Source organism: Palaemon carinicauda, chromosome 1, assembly GCF_036898095.1.
Source record: "Palaemon carinicauda isolate YSFRI2023 chromosome 1, ASM3689809v2, whole genome shotgun sequence".
Classification (NCBI taxonomy): domain Eukaryota; kingdom Metazoa; phylum Arthropoda; class Malacostraca; order Decapoda; family Palaemonidae; genus Palaemon; species Palaemon carinicauda.
The window spans coordinates 55,571,536-55,593,240 of record NC_090725.1 but is presented as its reverse complement, the minus strand read 5'-3'; positions in this window follow the sequence as shown (position 1 = coordinate 55,593,240).

Here is a 21,705-nt window from a genome sequence, read left to right as displayed (position 1 = left end):
GGCTACATGTTCTTTACCGCTTGGTTTTCTAGCCAAAAACGAGCTACCTTCTCGTCCTTGGCCGAAATCGTTCGATATTCCAAGCCTTTCAAATATGGTTGGAAATGAACTAGAAAGAGTCTTATGCCCTGTTAGAGCTCTTAAGTTCTATTTAAAACGAACTAAACCTTTACGAGGACAGTCAGAAGCTTTATGGTGTTCTATTAAGAAACCTTCTTTGCCCATGTCAAAGAATGCCCTATCTTATTATATCAGACTGTTGATACGAGAAGCTCATTCCCATCTGAGTGAGGAAGACCAAGCTTTGCTGAGGGTAAGGACACATGAAGTTAGAGTTGTCGCAACTTCAGTAGCCTTTAAACAAAATAGATCTCTGCAGAGTATAATGGACGCAACCTATTGGAGAAGCAAATCAGTGTTCGCGTCTTTTTATCTTAAAGATGTCCAGTCTCTTTACGAGAAATGCTACACCCTGGGACCATTCGTAGCAGCGAGTGCAGTAGTGGGTGAGGGCTCAACCACTACATTCCCCTAATTCCATAACCTTTTTAATCTTTCTCTTGAAATGTTTTTTATTGTTGTTTTTGGGTTGTCCGGAAGGCTAAGAAGCCTTTCGCATCCTGGTTGATTGATTTGGCGGGTGGTCAAATTCTTTTCTTGAGAAGCGCCTAGATTAGAGGTTTTGATGAGGTCCTGTAGTATGGGTTGCAACCCTTGATACTTCAGCTCCTAGGGGTCGCTCAGCATCCTAAGAGGATCGCGAGGCTCCGTAAGGAAGACGTACTTAAAAAGGCAGAATAATTGTTCAAGTCGACTTCCTTACCAGGTACTTATTTATTTTATGTTTGTTATTTTGAATAACTGCTAAAATGAAATAAAAAATCCTTAGCTCATAATAATGTAAACAATTATTGCTGGTCTCTACCCACCCCCCTGGGTGTGATTCAGCTTATATAATCACCGGCTAAGTTTAATATTGAAAAATGTTATTTTTATAATAAAATAAATTTTTGAATATACTTACCCGGTGATTATATATTAAAGGACCCTCCCTTCCTCCCCAATAGAGACCCAGTGGACCGAGGAGAAAATTGAGTTCTGTGTTTACATTGAGTACTGAGTACCTGCCCGACAGATGGCGCTGTTGATGTACACCCCCTACCTGCATGGCGATCGCTGGCGGATTTTGAATGTAGAGTTTTCTGTCGAGCAGCAGAGCTGCAGCTTATATAATCACCGGGTAAGTATATTCAAAAATTTATTTTATTATAAAAATAACATGACGCTAGAAGCGGTCTCGATCCCCATTTCCGAGAAGATGAAGTCGTCCCTGACTTGGTGGAAGGACAGTATCAGCCTCAGAGAGGGTCTTCCCCTGGCTGTTCAGACCCCCAACCACGTTCTCTTCTCGGACGCATCGGACACGGGCTGGGGTGCGACTTTAGACGGTCGGGAATGCTCGGGAACTTGGAACTCGCATCAAAGAACGTTACATATCAACTGCAAGGAGCTACTGGCAGTTCATCTGGCCTTGAAAAGCTTCAAGTCCCTCCTTCAAGGCAAAGTGGTGGAGGTGAACTCGGACAACACCACGGCTTTGGCGTACATCTCCAAGCAAGGAGGGACCCATTCTATGACGTTGTACGAGATCGCAAGGGACCTCCTCACCTGGTCAAAAGATCTAAACCTTTCACTAGTAATGAGGTTCATCCAAGGCCACTTGAATGTCATGGCAGATTGCCTCAGTCGGAAGGGACAGATCATTCCAACAGAGTGGACCCTACACAAGGATGTGTGCAAGAGACTGGGCCACATGGGGCCAGCCTACCATAGATCTCTTCGCAACCTCGATGACCAAGAGGCTCCCAATATATTGCTCACCAATCCCGGACCCAGCAGCAGTTCATATAGATGCCTTTCTACTGGATTGGTCACATCTAGACCTTTATGCATTCCTCCCGTTCAAGATTGTCAACAAGGTACTGCAGAAGTTCGCCTCTCACGAAGGGACAAGGTTGACGTTAGTTGCTCCCCTCTGGCCCGCGAGAGAATGGTTCACCGAGGTACTTCAATGGCTGGTGGACGTTCCCAGAACTCTTCCTCTAAGGGTGGACCTTCTACGTCAGCCACACGTAAAGAAGGTACACCAAGGCCTCCACGCTCTTCGTCTGACTGCCTTCAGACTATCGAAAGACTCTCTAGAGCTAGAGGCTTTTCGAAGGAGGCAGCCAGGGCGATTGCTAGAGCAAGGAGGACATCCACTCTTAGAGTCTACCAGTCGAAGTGGGAAGTCTTCCGAAACTGGTGCAAGTCAGTATCAGTATCCTCGACCAGTACCTCTGTAACCCAAATAGCTGACTTCCTATTATATCTGAGGAAAGAAAGATCTCTTTCAGCTCCCACTATCACAGGTTACAGAAGCATGTTGGCATCAGTCTTCCATCACAGAGGCTTAGATCTTTCCAACAACAAAGATCTACAGGACCTCCTTAAGTCTTTTGAGACCACGAAGGAGCGTCGTTTGGCTACACCTGGTTGGAATTTAGACGTGGTACTAAGATTCCTTATGTCAGAAAGGTTCGAGCCGCTACAATCAGCCTCCTTTAAAGATCTCACTTTAAAGACTCTTTTCCTGGTTTGCTTGGCCACAGCTAAAAGAGTCAGTGAGATTCACGCCTTCAGCAGGAACATCGGATTTTCATCTGAAACGGCTACATGTTCTTTACCGCTTGGTTTTCTAGCCAAAAACGAGCTACCTTCTCGTCCTTGGCCGAAATCGTTCGATATTCCAAGCCTTTCAAATATGGTTGGAAATGAACTAGAAAGAGTCTTATGCCCTGTTAGAGCTCTTAAGTTCTATTTAAAACGAACTAAACCTTTACGAGAACAGTCAGAAGCTTTATGGTGTTCTATTAAGAAACCTTCTTTGCCCATGTCAAAGAATGCCCTATCTTATTATATCAGACTGTTGATACGAGAAGCTCATTCCCATCTGAGTGAGGAAGACCAAGCTTTGCTGAGGGTAAGGACACATGAAGTTAGAGTTGTCGCAACTTCAGTAGCCTTTAAACAAAATAGATCTCTGCAGAGTATAATGGACGCAACCTATTGGAGAAGCAAATCAGTGTTCGCGTCTTTTTATCTTAAAGATGTCCAGTCTCTTTACGAGAACTGCTACACCCTGGGACCATTCGTAGCAGCGAGTGCAGTAGTGGGTGAGGGCTCAACCACTACATTCCCCTAATTCCATAACCTTTTTAATCTTTCTCTTGAAATGTTTTTTATTGTTGTTTTTGGGTTGTCCGGAAGGCTAAGAAGCCTTTCGCATCCTGGTTGATTTGGCGGGTGGTCAAATTCTTTTCTTGAGAAGCACCTAGATTAGAGGTTTTGATGAGGTCCTGTAGTATGGGTTGCAACCCTTGATACTTCAGCTCCTAGGGGTCGCTCAGCATCCTAAGAGGATCGCGAGGCTCCGTAAGGAAGACGTACTTAAAAAGGCAGAGTAATTGTTCAAGTCGACTTCCTTACCAGGTACTTATTTATTTTATGTTTGTTATTTTGAATAACTGCTAAAATGAAATAAAAAATCCTTAGCTCATAATAATGTAAACAATTATTGCTGGTCTCTACCCACCCCCCTGGGTGTGATTCAGCTTATATAATCACCGGCTAAGTTTAATATTGAAAAATGTTATTTTTATAATAAAATAAATTTTTGAATATACTTACCCGGTGATTATATATTAAAGGACCCTCCCTTCCTCCCCAATAGAGACCCAGTGGACCGAGGAGAAAATTGAGTTCTGTGTTTACATTGAGTACTGAGTACCTGCCCGACAGATGGCGCTGTTGATGTACACCCCCTACCTGCATGGCGATCGCTGGCGGATTTTGAACGTAGAGTTTTCTGTCGAGCAGCAGAGCTGCAGCTTATATAATCACCGGGTAAGTATATTCAAAAATTTATTTTATTATAAAAATAACATATTACGTTACTCTCATGTTCTGGGAAGCGATTCATATTTCGCTATGTGCGTTGGCTCCTTTGGCTAGTATTTCAGCGTTAATTATCAATTATACAAATTTAGAATTCTATTACCTTGGTTATTACTACCCAGCGACTGATGGTTATGGGAGATAAATGAATCTGCTAGTAATGATTTATAGAAATATGCTAGTTAAAATAGTTTGGGGAAAATTGTAAAAATGTTAAATAAAACCGGGTAGGCTTAACCTAAAGGTAAAACTGCGGAAAAGGGTAATTATATGATACTTTAATTAACGCCAAATACATGAACCATATATTTTAACAACTGGTTATCTTGTACTCTATACTTTTTTATGCATGATGTCCTGTTTGCTACAAACTGTATGCTCATCTTCATGTAGGCTAATAGGTTATGTACACGATCCTTTTTGTAGATACAGCCTTATATGCACAACATACATAACTATATGATAAATGCATGATAACTTCACATGAGAGATTGTACATATAACCTGTTACTGTACAGTATATCATGTGCACGATAACTTTTGTTGGCCAAGTTGAGCATATAAACTGCTCCATATTCAGTGTCACTATTAATTTTATTTGTAAGTTTATTTTTCAATATTAAACTTAGCCGGTGATTATATAAGCTGCAACTCTGTTGCTCGACAGAAAACTCTACGTTAAAAATCCGCCAGCGATCGCTATGCAGGTAGGGGGTGTACTACAACAGCGCCATCTGTCGTGCAGGTACTCAGTACTCAATGTAAACACAGAACTCAATTTTCTCTCTGTCGGGCTACCGGCAAGACCTACTAATTCGCTGTGCTAACTGGATTTGTTTTCACAACTATTGGTGAAGTACACTATTCTAGATTTGAGCTTTCGCTATGCAGGTGTTTTATCTTCATCTCAAACTTGAACTCGTTTTGGATAGATTTAATTATGGTGACTAAGATAGTATGGACTTTCTTTCACTTTTAAATGGCCGACCCTTCCCTTAGATGGAAGTATGTTTAGGCTTTTAGTAATTATATCACGTTATAGATTTTCCTCTTATATTTTATATCTCTCCGCCTTTATTAGGCCTCTTCGATTAACTTTCCATTTATTATAAACATATAAAAATAATTTTAATGTTTTGTTTATACAGTGGAACCTCTACACACGAACGTATCTACATCCGAATTTTCCAACATCCGAAGTAAAATTCGAGCAAATTTTTGACTCTACACCTGAATTTTATTTCGACACACGAAGTAGCAATTTTCGTCGTACCGGTTGTATCCGAATTTTTCGACACGCGAAGTACAATTCGAACACGTTCCTACTCTACACCCGAATTTTTTTTTCGACACCCGAAGTAAACAATACTCGTATGCGTAGTCGGTGCTCATAGCGCCTGATGTGTTTTTTATTTCCGCCAATAGAAGGCAGCACTTCAACCTCGGAGGGACCCTCAATTAGCGTGGCTCTGGTCAGTCCTCTGTTCTCGTTGGCTTTATGTGGTTGTGCCCTGTGCGTTCTGCTATTAATTGTGTTTTAATCGTGATTTTTTACATTCACCCTTTTACGGTATTTTACGAAAATCATGGGTCCTAAAAGGCTTAGTTTCGCAAGTGGTAGTGGTAGTGGTGAGAAAAGGAATAAGGGAATGCTTTCTTTAGAAGTAAAGCAAGGAATTATTGAAAAGCATGAGCGTGGCGTCCGTATGAGTGAACTTGCAATAAGTTCCGCGCAAATAAAAGAGGTGTTAGGAAAATATCAAGACGTGGTCGACTTCATCGACAAATACCATCCAAAGAAATTGCAGGTTTGTCGTGTAGCTGCGCAGTTTGATGATGTTTCCCTAACTTATTTTCGAAACATTCTGAAAAGCTGTACCAAGCAACTTTCTATCGATAGCTTCTTTAAAAAAACTACGAAGCGAACTCGTGATGAAGAGGAAGGAAGTGGTTCAAAGAAAACAGCAAAGAGTGAAGAGAAAAAAATTCAATCAATTTTAAGTGTAGAGAGTGAAAGTGATTAAAATTAATCATCAAAAAGAAAAAAAGAAAATGTAAAAAAAAAATATAAATTATAAAAAAAAAAAGCTAAGTTATGTTAAAGTTCACTTAGTGTAAGTTAGAATAAGTTACGGTAGTGTACGTTTATCGTAGTTAACCTCTCTACCTCCTCGCCGCCCGTCCGTCTCCTCTCTGCATAGCAAGACTAACAACACCTGCGCTGGAGTTTCTAAGGTAAAGTGACGCTAAAAACCCGTTTCTTATTTATCATTTTTTGCTAATTCTTCTTATTTACATGTCTATTCTTCTTATTTACATGTCTATTATCTAATTTAGTGTTCATTATTCTCATGGGAAAATTATGTGTAGTAGTTTATTAAGAAGTTATCATAGGTTTTTGGGCTCAACCACGGATTAATCCTATTTCAATGTATTCTTATGGGAAAATTCGTTTCGACATCCGATCAATTTCTACATCCGAAGTTGGTTCTGGAACGGATTAAATTCGTATGTAGAGGTTCCACTGTATAGAACTTTCCTGAGAGTAGGCGGTCCTAACTTGGAAACCGAAGTTAATCAACGTTGAGCCCTTTATATCGTAATTAGCTTTTAAAGAGCTAAGGATTTAAAACTTTTTAATTGTAATATTTTATGAAAGATTTTCTTTGATAGTCTTCGTACTGTTTTCAAAGATGAACTAACGTTTAGTTTTTTATGCTACGCAGTTGTTGACGTTCAGGACGTTCAACATGCGCTCTATCGTTACGATAGAGAGAGAGTGTATCACGGTTTCACTTTGCAGTAAGAGTACTGTAAATCGATTCTGACGTTTTGTTCATTCTTTCTTAGCTTAAATGTTTTAAATTCTGATTTAAAGGAACTTTTTATTTGAGAAACCTTTCAGTTTTTTCCTTTAGTCAAATAACATGTTTTTTTGACGATATATAATTGGGCTCTTCTCTTAGGTGCGAAATCAAGAGAGAAAGAGAGAGAGAGAGATAGAGACGGAGGGAGAGAGAGGAGAGTAAAAGTTCCGTTCAAGCGGGTAACGTTGTTCTCGTGTTACTCTCGTCCCTAGTCTCTGTACGGAGAGGAAGGATAAAACGTTTTTAGGTTTTTATTCTCGTCCCCAGGCTATGTGCGGTGAGAGATTGAAAACGTAGTTATATGAACTAGTGTTTAGTCTCTTTCCCAGCCACTGATTTTTCTTTTTATCTTAAAATATGTTTTCTGTTTTTTTGCTGGTATTATGAGCTTGCATTATACGACTTATTTCGCAATTACTACCTTTTAACCCTGGATAGGTACGCTCCTCGGACACCCCTTTAAGGGTATACTCGGACGCGAACGACCCCGACGCCAAAAAAAATTCTTGAAAAATCAGTTTTTGCAGTAACCTTCTTTTTTCTTTTGCCAAAAAAAACTTCAATGAATGCTTAAAACAACTGTAAAGATAAATACTACTCATCTGCAGAAAAACTATTTATTATAAATATTTTAAAAAATTAAGTAGAAAAAAAAAGACCTGACATAAAAATTCATAAAAAAAAAGTTTATACATATATACACAAATCCTTTTAGGAATTGATTTTTGAATGTTTAGGACACATCTTGATGTATTTTGGATGAAGTCAGACCCATGGAGGTGAAGATCTGAAATGAGAAAAAAAGGGTAACTTTTTTTTGGCCAAAAAAATTTGTCCAAATTTCATGAATTTTTTTGGGTACCCAAATGAAATAGGAAGTGGCTAATTTTTTTAGGGAATAAACATATGTTATCCTAAAATAGAAATATGTAAAAAAATCTTCATTATTTTGTAAATTACATTTATATCAGGGGCCATATCTAAAGGTAATTTTTTGAGTACTTAGAAATTTCGTAAAAAAATACATATATTCAATATATAATATGATATTTATGCAGGTAAAAATATACCAAAATATCACAAATTCTATAGGGAACAAGAATATATATAGATAGGGCAGCTTATGCTTCGGATATGTCCACAAAATGGCCGCCAACCACACTGACTCAGACTCCCTAATCTGCCACTTGAAATGTAGGAAGGGTATGTCAATTTCAAGGTGTTATTTACTAATCTAATTATTATTGGATATGCATAAAAATTGTATGGTGGGTTGCTGGATAATTGTCGATTATTTTACGACTATAAAATTATAATTCTACCCAAAAAAAGTTTTTTGAAGGGAAATAAAATCGAAAAAAAAAAAAATTAAAACAATATAATATTTTAGCTAAAAAAATTTGATGATATTCAATCAAAAAAGAAGTAAACAAAATTTTCCGACAAATAAACATCTAGAGGAATCATTACTCTGTGATAGTTCCTTAGTACGTAGTAATTTTGAAAGAATTGGGAAAAAACGAAAAAATGGCAATCACCGGAAAATCGAACACATACCTATATATACGCCATATCTGGCTAAAAAAAAGATAGGCATGGGTAGCCAGATCATCTAGAAACACTTTCCAACACTATAAAAATATAAGTTTTGCGACACTACTTGCCAATTCCTTACGGTAACATGACTAAGCGAAAAAATGCAAAACAAATAAAAAGGGGCACTCGCGGAAAAATGGCTAACATTCTAATATACGGCATTTCAGAAAAAAAAAATTCAGCCACGTGCTAGGCAAACCATCAAGGCACATTTTCCGACAAATAAACATCTAAATGAATCATTACTCTGTGATAGTTCCTTAGTACGTAGTAATTTTGAAAGAAATGGGAAAAAACGAAAAAATGGCAATCACAGGAAAATCGAACACATACCTATATATACGCCATATCTGGCTAAAAAAAAAAGATAGGCATGGGTAGCCAGATCATCTAGAAACACTTTCCAACACTATAAAATTATAAGTTTTGCGACACTACTTGCCAATTCCTTACGGTAACATGACTAAGCAAAAAAATGCAAAACAAATAAAAAGGGGCACTCGTGGAAAAATGGCCATTCTAATATACGGCATTTCAGAAAAAAAAAATTTCAGCCACGTGCTAGGCAAACCATCAAGGCACATTTTCCGACAAATAAACATATAAATGAATCATTACTCTGTGATAGTTCCTTAGTACGTAGTAATTTTGAAAGAAATGGGAAAAAACGAAAAAATGGCCATCACAGGAAAATCGAACACATACTTATATATACGCCATATCTGGCTAAAAAAAAAATAGGCATGGGTAGCCAGATCATCTAGAAACACTTTCCAACACTATAAAAATATAAGTTTTGCGACACTACTTGCCAATTCCTTACGGTAACATGACTAAGCAAAAAAATGCAAAACAAATAAAAAGGGGCACTCGCGGAAAAATGCCCAACATTCTAATATACGGCATCTCAGATAAAAAAAAAAGACATGCACGTGTTAACCCAACCATCAAGGCACACTTTCTAACACATAAACATGAAAAAAAAATCAATAATATACGGCAATTCCTTACTACGTAGTAAATTTTTACAAATATTGAAAAAAAACAGAAATTGGCAACCGCAGTTAAATACCCAATATACCAATAACTACGTCGTATCTGACAAAAACAAAATCACGCATGGGTAGCCAGATCATCTAGACACACTTTCCAACACTAAAAAAGCAAAAGTTTTACGACACTATTTGGCAATATCTTACGGAAAAATGACTTGGCAAAAAAATGAAAAAAAATGAAAAAGGGGTACTCGCGGTAGAATGCCCGACATTCTAATATACGGCATCTCAGATAAAAAGAAAGACATGCACGTGTTAGCCCAACCATCAAGGCACACTTTCTAACACATAAACATGAAAAAAAAATGAATAATATACGGCAATTCCTTACTACGTAGTAATTTTTACAAATATTGAAAAAAAACAGAAATTGGTAACCGCAGTTAAATACCCAATATACCAATAACTACGTCGTATCTGACAAAAACAAAGTCATGCATGGGTAGCCAGATCATCTAGACACACTTTCCAACACTAAACAAGCAAAAGTTTTACGACACTATTTGGCAATATCTTACGGAAAAATGACTTGGCAAAAAAATGAAAAAAAAATGAAAAAGGGGCACTCGCGGTAAAATGGTCCTCGTGGTGATGAACGACATTTTAACTAAAAAAAAAATCATGCACATGGTAGCCAAACAATCCACCAAGACTTTCCACAACTGATAACCTATACAAGTTGCACCATTCTACGACAATTTCATAATACGTAATAACTTTGATAATTATGCAAACTACCTTAGAAGGGTAAACTCGGTCGCGCTCGACCCCGACGCGTCTCAGAAATCGGGGAAGGAGTACAGCTACAGCAATGCACATCTGGACACTACTAGAGCGTGTAGGGGAGACACCTCCTGCAGGTCGATCACCCACAAATTCAGTCACGGGGGTGAGTCACGTGAGAAAAACCTGTTTTTTTTTGACGCTCGGGGTCGCGAACGACCCACCGTACCTATCCAGGGTTAATGAAGGGTAGAATTGCGTGTTTCAGGTAGAAATAAGTGCAAAACAGAAAATCGAAGTGATAAAGTGATATACGCAAAGTGTTACAGTGTTGCGTCCGAGGCGCAAAGTGTTACAGTGTTGCGTCCGAGGGTTCGTCTGTTCGTGCCTGTCGTCCTCCCAGTCCGGGACCTCTTGCAAGCTCCCAAGCCCAGGGGAGAAGCAATGTCGTACGACCAAAGGGTTCGAGAGGCTTTAATCAGCGAACAGACGTTCCCTCCGTGGTTTCGGGCGTATCTACCCAAGATCGCCCCACCCACACAAAGACGAGAGAGCCCATTTATTCCTCGTCTGCGGAAGAGGTTTCTCGTAAGAAACCATGGACCAAGGTCTCGCGGCTTCTTAAGCGCAAGTCGGTCCCTTCCGCGCAAGTCCAACTGCCCAGTTGTAGCCACTGGGTCAGTTCGGACTCGCTGCAGTCTTCCGACGACTGCTCACCTCCTAAGAGAGGCAAAGCGGTACCGCATCAGGCAGTCACACCGTCTGTTGCCGCACCTGCTCCTGCAGACCCTAAGTGGTCTTTGCTGCAGACCATGCAGTCTCAGTTAACGTCATTGATGCAGGACTCTCGTGCGGAGAAGGTTGACACTGCACCAACCTCTAGCCTACAACCAACAAGGTTGTGCGTCCTGTGGACGCTGTGGCGACCTTCTGCCGCACTCCAGCTGAGAGAGTCCCGCCACCCATGCGTTCCAGTGTACCCTGCCAGCCGCATGTTGACGTTCAGCGACGCACGGAACCTTCCGTTGACGTTCGCGAGGTACAACAACAGTCTAAGTTGTTTTGTTTTGACGCGGTGCGTCAACCTCCGCATTCTAGAGTTGTTTTGACTGCTCAGTCTAGGCAGTCAAAGCAGTCTCGAGTGGACGCTGTACGTCCTCACGCACCTGTTGTGGTTGACAGTTCAGTTGTTGACAGTTCACAGACTGTCAAGCAGTTACATGACGTTGCGTTCTGGTCCGCTACTAATGCACCAGTGAGAGACTCAGCTTTTATCGGACAAGGTTCCTGTAGATGAGGAAGTTGCTGTTCTCCCTCCTACTGATATTCCCTTGAGGACTCTGTCAGATGGAGAGGAGCCTTAAGCTGCTTAGCCTCCTATGGACTTTAATTAAATCATGATGATTTTCTTAAGGATCTTCGTCCGGATCTTGTAACTGCTGCTCCTCGTTCGCCTAAACGTCAGAACTTACACTAGGCCTAGCTACTTCGAAGCCGTTGTTTTTAAGCTAGTGCTCTCTTGCTCTCCTAGAGAGCGTTACGTTGGCTAGGCGACTGGTTTTTTCACCAGGAGGAGTTTGGGGGATACAGCCTTTGCTTTCCCTTCTTTTAAACTGGTTTATAGAGCGAGAGTCTGATATGACACGAGAGAAGTTCTCGGCTTGGGAGTTCATGCCTCTGCCCAGATAGACTTCTCAATTCTGGTAGACTCTCCCTGGCGCCTAGCCAGGAGACGCTCCAAGTTGTTTACAGGTCAATTTCTCAGCTGTTGTCGAGCCTTTGAAGTTTTGCTGTACTATTATGTCACGCATAACAAGACTTTCAGGGATGGTAAACGGTTCCGCCTCAGTCGCTAACCCCGTCTGTTGCCACACCTGCTCCCGTAGACCCTAATGGGCTTTGCTGCAAGACATGCAGTCCAAGCTTGCGTCCTTGATAGAGGACTTAAATGCGGAGAAGAACCTTCTGGCCAACAACCTTCCAACCGGTCGGTTGTACGCCCTGTTGACGCTGAGGTAACCTACTCGCGTCTGCCAGTTGAGGTGGTTCCTCCACCGATGCGACCCAGTGTGGGTTGCCAGCCGCACGTTGACGTTAAGCGACGCTCGGAGGTGGTTGTTGACGTTCAGGACGTTCAACAACCAGCAGAGGTGACTTGTTGTGACGCAGTGCATCAACCTCAGCAACCCGGTAATGTGTTGACTGCACAACCCAGACGGTCTAGACAGTTTCGGGTTGACGCTGTACTTCCTCGCGCACCCATGGTTGTTGACAGTTCACAGACTGTGCAGCAGTTCCATGATATTGCGTCCGGCTCCGTCACGCATCCACCAGTGCGACCGGATTCAGCGAGTCAGACGTTGCCCACTCCGTTGCCGTTTCCTCATCAGTTTCGGATGAGGAACCCTCTGATGAGGACGTTGCTGAACAAGACGATCAGCCCCCAGCCCTGCTATCCATCCAGAAGATGCTGAAGAAGGAACGCTGCTCAGTCAGGCTGTGGATGAGTCTGGTAGGGACGCTGTCATCCGTGGATCAATTTGTGTCACTAGGAAGACTACACCTCCGTCCTCTTCTATACCATCTAGCTTTTCACTGGAAAAAGGACAAGACGCTAGAAGCGGTCTCGATCCCGGTTTCCGAAAAGATGAAGTCTTGTCTGACTTGGTGAAAGGACTATATCAACCTAAGAGAGGGTCTTCCCCTGACTGTTCAGACTCCCAACCACGTTCTCTTCTCGGACGCATCGGACGTAGGCTGGGGTGCGACATTAGACGGTCGGGAATGCTCGGGATTATGGAATTCGAGTCAAAGGACAATGCATTTCAACTGCAAGGAGCTACTGGCAGTACGTCTGGCCTGGAAAAGCTTCAGGTCTCTCCTTCAAGGCAAAGGGGTGGAGGTGAACTCGGACAACACCACGGCTTTGGCGTACATCTCCAAGCAAGGAGGGACCTACTCTCTGACGTTGTACGAGATCGCAAGGGACCTCCTCACCTGGTCAAAAGGTCTAGACATATCACTAGTAACGAGGTTCATCCAAGGCAACTTGAATGTCATGGCAGATTGTCTCAGTCGGAAGGGACAAATAATTCCAACAGAATGGACCCTCCACAAGGATGTATGCAAGAGACTTTGGGCCACCTGGGGCCAGCCAACCATAGATCTCTTCGCAACCTCGATGACCAAGAGGCTCCCAATATTTTGCTCACCAATCCCGGACCCAGCAGCAGTTCATATAGATGCCTTTCTCCTAGATTGGTCACATCTAGATCTATATGCATTCCCTCCGTTCAAGATTGTCAACAAGGTACTGCAGAAGTTCGCCTCTCACGAAGGGACAAGGTTGACGCTAGTTGCTTCCCTCTGGCCCGCGAGAGAATGGTTCACCGAGGTACTTCGATGGCTAGTAGACGTTCCCAGAACACTTCCCCTAAGGGTGGACCTTCTACGTCAGCCACACGTAAAGAAGGTACACCAAGGCCTCCACGCTCTTCGTCTGACTGCCTTCAGACTATCGAAAGACTCTCGAGAGCTAGAGGCTTTTCGAAGGAGGCAGCCAGAGCGATTGCTAGAGCAAGGAGAACATCCACCCTTAGAGTCTACCAATCGAAGTGGGAAATCTTCCGAAACTGGTGCAAGTCAGTATCCGTATCCTCGACCAGTACCTCTGTAACTCAAATAGCTGACTTCCTCTTACTTCTGAGGAAAGAACGATCTCTTTCAGCTCCCACTATCAAGGGTTACAGAAGCATGTTGGCATCAGTCTTCCGTCACAGAGGCTTAGATCTTTCCAACAATAAAGATCTACAGGACCTCCTTAAGTCTTTTGAGACCACGAAGGAGCGTCGTTTGGTTACACCTGGTTGGAATTTAGACGTGGTACTAAGATTCCTTATGTCAGACAGGTTCGAACCGCTACAATCAGCCTCCCTGAAAGATCTCACCTTAAAGACTCTTTTCCTGGTATGCTTAGCCACAGCTAAAAGAGTCAGTGAGATTCATGCCTTCAGCAAGAACATCGGATTCTCATCCGAAACGGCTACATGTTCTACAACTTGGTTTTCTAGCCAAAAATGAGCTGCCTTCTCGGCCTTGGCCATTATCGTTCGATATTCCAAACTTATCGTATGGTTGGAAATGAACTAGAGTCTTATGCCCTGTAAGAGCTCTTAAGTTCTATTTAAAACGAACTAAACCTTTACGAGGCCCGTCTGAAGCTTTATGGTGTTCAGTTAAGAAACCATCTTTGCCTATGTCAAAGAATGCTTTATCCTATTTTATCAGACTGTTAATACGAGAAGCTCATTCCCATCTGAATGAGGAAGACCAAGCTTTGCTGAAGGTAAGGACACACGAAGTTAGAGCTGTCGCAACTTCCGTGGCCTTTAAACAAAATAGATCTCTGCAAAGTATAATGGACGCAACCTATTGGAAAAGCAAGTCAGTGTTCGCGTCTTTTTATCTTAAGAATGTCCAGTCTCTTTACGAGAACTGCTACACTCTGGGACCATTCGTAGCAACGAGTGCAGTAGTGGGTGAGGGCTCAACCACTACAATTCCCTAATTCCATAACCTTTTTAATCTTTCTCTTGAAATGTTTTTTATTGTTGTTTTTGGGTTGTCCGGAAGGCTAAGAAGCCTTTCGCATCCTGGTTGATTTGGCGGGTGGTCAAATTCTTTTCTTGAGAAGCGCCTAGATTAGAGGTTTTGACGAGGTCCTGTAGTATGGGTTGCAACCCTTGATACTTCAGCTCCTAGGGGTCGCTCAACATCCTAAGAGGATCGCGAGGCTCCGTAAGGAAGACGTACTTATAAAGGCAGAGTAATTGTTCAAGTCGACTTCCTTACCAGGTACTTATTTATTTTATGTTTGTTATTTTGAATAACTGCTTAAATGAAATAAAAAATCCTTAGCTCATAATAATGTAAACATTTTCAATATTAAACTTACCCGATAATCATGTAGCTGTCAACTCCGTTGCCCGACAGAATTCTACGGAAGGGATACGCCAGCGATCACTATACTAGAAGGGGGTGTACTCACCAGCGCCACCTGTGGCCAGGTACTGCAGTACTTCTTGTTGACACCACCTCAATTTTTCCTCTGTCGTGCTTCCGGCAAGACCTATATGGATACGCTTATAATTTTGGAGTCTTGTTCACGGTTTTTGGTGCAGTATTGCTCTAAGATTTCAGCTTTCGCTATACTGGAAACTTTTCTATTAGCTTAGATAGCTTTTATATTGATTTGATTAATGGTTAACGATCTTTTGCTTTATTTTGAATCCCCCTTGACTAGCTCTTTGATTCAAGATGTCCGACCTTTCTCAAGCCCCTCCCCAAAGACGATGTAGGACTTGTATTAGGCGTATTCCGAAGGCCTCGGTTGATCCTCACACCGCTTGTTCCGACTGTAGGGGAAAATCCTGTCAGTTGGAAGATCGATGTGAGGAATGCGCCGGACTTTCGGAACTTGATTTTGTTCGATTCCTTAAATATACCACTAAGTTAGAGAGAGAGAGAGTTAGGAGGAGTTCGGCTCGCTCTTCGCTTTTTTCCTCACCTCATGATCCTCAACCTTTTCCTCCCCCTGTAGTGGCTACCCCCGAACCTACTATTTGTGCTCAGCCTGATATGTCCGATGTTTTACGTGCCATTCAGGCTTTAGGTGATAAAGTGGAATCGGTAGTGAGTGACCACAAGTTCCTCTTGGCGGACGTTAAGGAACTTAAGGTGAAAAGTGCAGTGGGAAGTGGTAGTGCCAGTGCTGTGCCGAGTGCTAGTGTCAGTGTCAGTGTTGTGCGTGAGGGTACTTCTGTGCGTGCCAGTCGTCCTCCCAGTCCGGGACCTCTTGCAAGCTCCCAAGCCCAGGGGAGAAGCAATGTCGAAGGGCAAAAGGGTTCGGCAGGCCTTGATCGGCGCACAGAAGTATCCTCGGTGGTTGCGGGCGTATCTTACGGAGATCGTCACTTCCACTCTCAGACGATTGAGCCTTTATTTTCCTCGTCTGCAGAAGAATTTTCGGGGAGAAAACGCTGGACTCAGGTCTCAAGACCTCTTAAACGTAAAGTCCAGACCTCACGAGTTCAACAACCCGGATGCAGTCATTGGGTTAGCTCTGACTCACCGCAGTCATCAGGTGACTGCACACCTCCTAAGAGAGGTAAGGCGATGCCTCAACAGACCTCATCTTCTGTTAAGGCTTTGCCTCAACAGACCTCATCGTCTGTTGATCCCAAGATGGCTTTGCTGCAGTCCATGCAGTCGCAGCTTGCGGTCTTAATGCGTGAGTTTCAGGCAGAGAAGGTTACACCTCCTCCTGCGAGCGCTCCTCCTCACCGCAGTCCAGTCTGCCAGACGTACGAAGTTGAGGTTCCTCAAGCTACCTCCATGCGTGAGCTACCCCGTTGGGAGTTGCCAGTTACCAGCGTTGTGCAGCAACCTCCACCTTCCTTAAGGCAACCTCAACAATGGGAACAGGAGTCTTATGCCCTACAACCTCCTCTTCCTTTGAGGCAAGAGTTTCTTGCAGTTAGACCATCTTCGAGGCAGCAACCTCTTGAGGTACGACAACCTCTACCATCCTTGAGGCAGCCACCTCAGCTCTCGCAGCTGCTACCTCCACTTTCCTCAAGGCGAGAACCTCAACTCTCGAGGCAAGCACCTCAAGAACCTCAACTCGTGAGACAGGAACTGCGTTCTGCGCAACCGCTACCTCAACTCTCGCAGCTCACACCTCAAGAACCTCAACTCGTGAGACAGGAACCTGCTACTGCGCATCCACCTCAACCCTTGAAGCAAGCGCAACTCTTGAGACAGGAAACTCATGCAAGGAGTCAACCACCTCAACGCATGCACCTACCATCTTCTCCTCTACTTGACCAGTCTTTGCAGCCTGAACCTCAGGTTTTAATACAGTCGCCTCTCACCACACTTGCTCCTCAAACCGCCGCAGAACCTCCTTCATCCCAGCCTCGTGACTTTGTCATTACCAGCCCTCATCCTCTTCAACAGAGACTTGAGGATGAAACCGCAAGTGTTTATGCACCCGCTTGTCAGGATTCTGCTGTTCAGCACACCGCTGTAACTTTACCTCTCGCTTCGCAACACTCAGGTGATGAGGTTTCTGAGGAGGAAGCTGCGCACCTAGATGATCCCTCTTCGGACGTGGAGGAACCCAAGTCATTACCACCCTCCATTGACTTTCGCAAGGTCCTGGCTCTTTTCAGAGAGGTTTACCCGGATCATTTTGTTTCTGCTACCCCTCGCTCTCCTCCATCTGAGTTTTCTCTAGGCATGCAACCTGTTAAGTCGGCCTATACTAAGCTCGTCTTTGCTAGATCCTCTAAGAGAGCTTTAAGAATGTTAGGGGATTGGTTGCAGTCCAAACAGCAACTAGGGAAGACTTCATTTATGTTCCCTCCTACTAAGCTGACTTCTAAGGCGGGCGTATGGTATGCCACAGGAGAGGAACCAGGCTTGGGAATCCCTGCCTCTGCCCAGGCTGACTTCCCAAGTTTGGTTGACTCTCCACGTAGATCGGCTATGAGGCGCTCTAAGGTCTGCTGGACCTTTTCCGACTTAGACCACTTCTTAAAGGGTGTCTTTCGAGCCTTTGAGATTTTTAATTTTCTCGACTGGTGCCTGGGGGCCTTGAGCAAGAAGACTGCCCCTGCTGACAAGGACTCAGCCATGCTTATAATGTCCTGTATGGATAAAGCAATTCGCGATGGGTCCGGCGAACTTGCCTCAATGTTTGTTTCAGGAGTACTCAAGAAAAGGGAACAACTTTGCACTTTTCTTTCCACTGGCATCACCTCTTGTCAAAGGTCTCAGTTACTTTTTGCTCCGCTTTCTAAGTTCCTGTTCCCCGAGGAGCTTATCAAGGAATTGTCTGCGGCCCTTATTCAGAAGGACACTCATGACCTTGTGGCCTCTTCAGCTCGTAAGGCTAAGGTTGCTCCTTCAGTTCCTAGAACTTACCGCACCCCAGTGGCCGATACTCCTGCTACAAGATTTATTCCGCCCTTTCGTGGCAGAGCCCCCAGCCGAGGAAGTACCCGTCCAGACTCTTTCAGGGGCAGGTCTAAGAAAGGTCCCAAGACTTCAAAAGGCAAACACTGACTCTCCTCCTCTCCAGACAGCAGTAGGAGCCAGACTCAAGATCTTCTGGCAAGCTTGGGAAAGAAGAGGTGCAGACGCCCAGTCTGTCAAGTGGCTAAGGGAGGGTTACAGGATACCATTCTGCCGCAATCCCCCTCTGACCACTTCTCCCATCAACCTCTCTCCCAACTACAAGGAAAAGGACAAGAGGCTAGCGTTACACCAGGAGGTGTCGCTCCTGTTACAGAAGAAGGCAGTGGTGATAGTCCGGGACCATCAATCCCCGGGCTTCTACAACCGTCTCTTTCTGGTGGCCAAGAAGACAGGAGGTTGGAGACCGGTGCTGGACGTCAGTGCGCTCAATGCTTATGTCACCAAGCAGACGTTCACTATGGAGACGACGAAGTCGGTCCTAGCAGCGGTCAGGCAGGAGGACTGGATGGTCTCGTTGGATCTGAAAGACGCTTACTTTCACGTTCCTATTCATCCAGACTCCCAACCTTTCCTGAGATTCGTTTTTGGAAAGGTTGTGTACCAATTCCAAGCCCTGTGTTTTGGCCTAAGCACAGCGCCTATGGTGTTTACGCGTCTGATGAGGAATACAGTATTGCAAAATTCCTCCACTTAGCGGACATCAGAGCCTCCCTTTGTTTAGACGACTGGCTGTTAAGAGCCCCCACAAGTCGTCGCTGTCTGGAGAGTCTCAACTGGACTTTGGACTTGATCAAGGAACTGGGTCTTTTGGTCAACTTAGAAAAGTCCCAGCTCATTCCATCCCAATCCATCGTTTACCTGGGAATGGAGATTCGGAGTCAAGCTTTTCGGGCTTTTCCATCGGCCCCAAGGATCAGCCAAGCCCTAGAGTGCATCCTGAGCATGCTGAAGAGGAACAGTTGCTCGGTGAGACAGTGGATGAGCCTAACAGGGACCCTGTCATCGTTAGCCCTGTTCGTCGAGTTAGGGAGACTCCACCTCCGCCCTCTCCAATTCCATCTAGCAGCTCACTGGGACAAGGATTTGACGCTCGAAGCAGTCTCTATTCCTGTCACCAAAGAGATGAAGACTACTCTCTTGTGGTGGAAGACCAACATCCTTCTCAAGGAAGGTCTATCGTTAGCGATTCAGACCCCCAATCTTCATCTCTTTTCGGACGCATCAGACTCGGGCTGGGGCGCGACCTTGGACGGACAGGAATGCTCGGGAACATGGAACAAGGAACAGGAAACGCTCCACATCAACTGCAAGGAGCTGCTGGCAGTTCATCTGGCCTTAATGAACTTCAAGTCCCTCCTGTTAGACAAGGTGGTGGAGGTGAACTCCGACAACACCACAGCCTTGGCTTACATCTCCAAGCAGGGAGGGACCCATTCGAGGAAGCTGTACGAGATAGCAAGGGACCTCCTCATTTGGTCAAGAAGTCTAAATCTCACTCTGGTAACGAGGTTCATTCAGGGCAACATGAACGTCTCAGCAGATCGCCTCAGCAGGAAAGATCAAGTCATCCCCACGGAATGGACACTTCACAAGAGCGTGTGCAACAGACTTTGGACCTTGTGGGGTCAGCCTACGATAGATCTGTTCGCCACCTCCATGACCAAGAGGCTTCCTTTGTACTGTTCCCCAGTTCCAGACCCAGCAGCAGTTCACGTGGATGCTTTTCTGCTGAACTGGTCCCATCTCGACCTATATGCATTCCCGCCGTTCAAGATCATCAACAGAGTCATTCAGAAGTTCGTATCTCACGAAGGGACACGGCTGACGCTGGTTGCTCCCCTTTGGCCTGCAAGAGAATGGTTCACAGAGGTACTACAATGGCTGGTCGACGTTCCCAGGACTCTTCCTCTAAGAGTGGACCTTCTACGTCAACCTCACGTAAACAAGGTACACCCAAACCTCCACGCTCTTCGTCTGACTGCCTTCAGACTGTCGAAAGATTCGCTAGAGCTAGAGGCTTTTCGAAGGAGGCAGCCAGAGCGATTGCCAGAGCAAGGAGGGTATCCACTCGTAGAGTCTACCAATCCAAGTGGGAAGTCTTCCGAAGCTGGTGCAGAGCCAATGCAGTTTCCTCTACCAATACCTCTGTAACCCAAGTTGCTGACTTCCTATTACATCTAAGGAATGTTAGATCCCTTTCGGCTCCTACGATTAAAGGGTACAGAAGTATGTTGGCTTCAGTTCTCCGCCACAGAGGTTTGGATCTTTCCTCCAACAAGGACCTTCAAGACATCCTTAAATCCTTCGAGACTTCTAAAGAACGTCGTTTATCCACTCCAGGCTGGAATCTAGACGTAGTCTTAAAGTTCCTTATGTCTCCTAGGTTCGAACCTCTCCAGTCAGCTTCCTTCAAAGACCTTACTCTCAAAACTCTTTTCCTCGTCTGCCTTGCAACAGCTAAAAGAGTTAGTGAGGTTCACGCCTTCAGCAAGAACATAGGGTTCACATCCGAATCAGCAACATGTTCTTTACAGCTCGGATTTTTAGCTAAAAATGAACTTCCTTCACGTCCTTGGCCTAGATCGTTCGAAATTCCTAGCCTTTCCAACATGGTGGGTAACGAGCTAGAGAGAGTTCTTTGCCCTGTCAGAGCTCTGAAATACTATCTTAATAGGTCAAAACCTATACGAGGACAGTCAGAAGCCTTATGGTGTGCAATCAAGAAACCTTCGATGCCTATGTCCAAAAACGCAGTTTCGTATTATATAAGGCTTCTGATTAGAGAAGCTCATTCTCACATGAAGGATGAAGACCTTGCTTTGCTGAAGGTAAGGACCCACGAAGTGAGAGCTGTAGCCACTTCGATGGCCTTTAAACAGAACCGTTCTCTGCAGAGTATTATGGATGCAACTTATTGGAGGAGCAAGTCAGTGTTTGCATCATTTTATCTTAAAGATGTCCAGTCTCTTTACGAGAACTGCTACACCCTGGGACCATTCGTAGCAGCGAGTGCAGTAGTAGGTGAGGGCTCAGCCACTACATTCCCTTAATCCCATAACCTTTTTTAACCTTTCTCTTGAATGCTTTTATTGTTGTTTTTTGGGTTGTTACGGTAGGCTCAGAAGCCTTCCGCATCCTTTTTGATTTGGCGGGTGGTCAATTCGTTCTTGAGAAGCGCCTAGGTTAGAGGTTGTGTAGAGGTCCTTTAGTATGGGTTGCAGCCCTTTATACTTCAGCACCTTAGGGTTGTTCAGCCTCCTAAGAGGAACGCTGCGCTCAGTAAGGAAGACGAACTTATTAAAGGCAGAGTAATGGTTCAAGTCGACTTCCTTACCAGGTACTTATAATTTCATTGTTATTTTGAATAACTGATAATATGAAATACGGGATACTTAGCTTACTTATAGTCATGTACACTGGTTTTCACC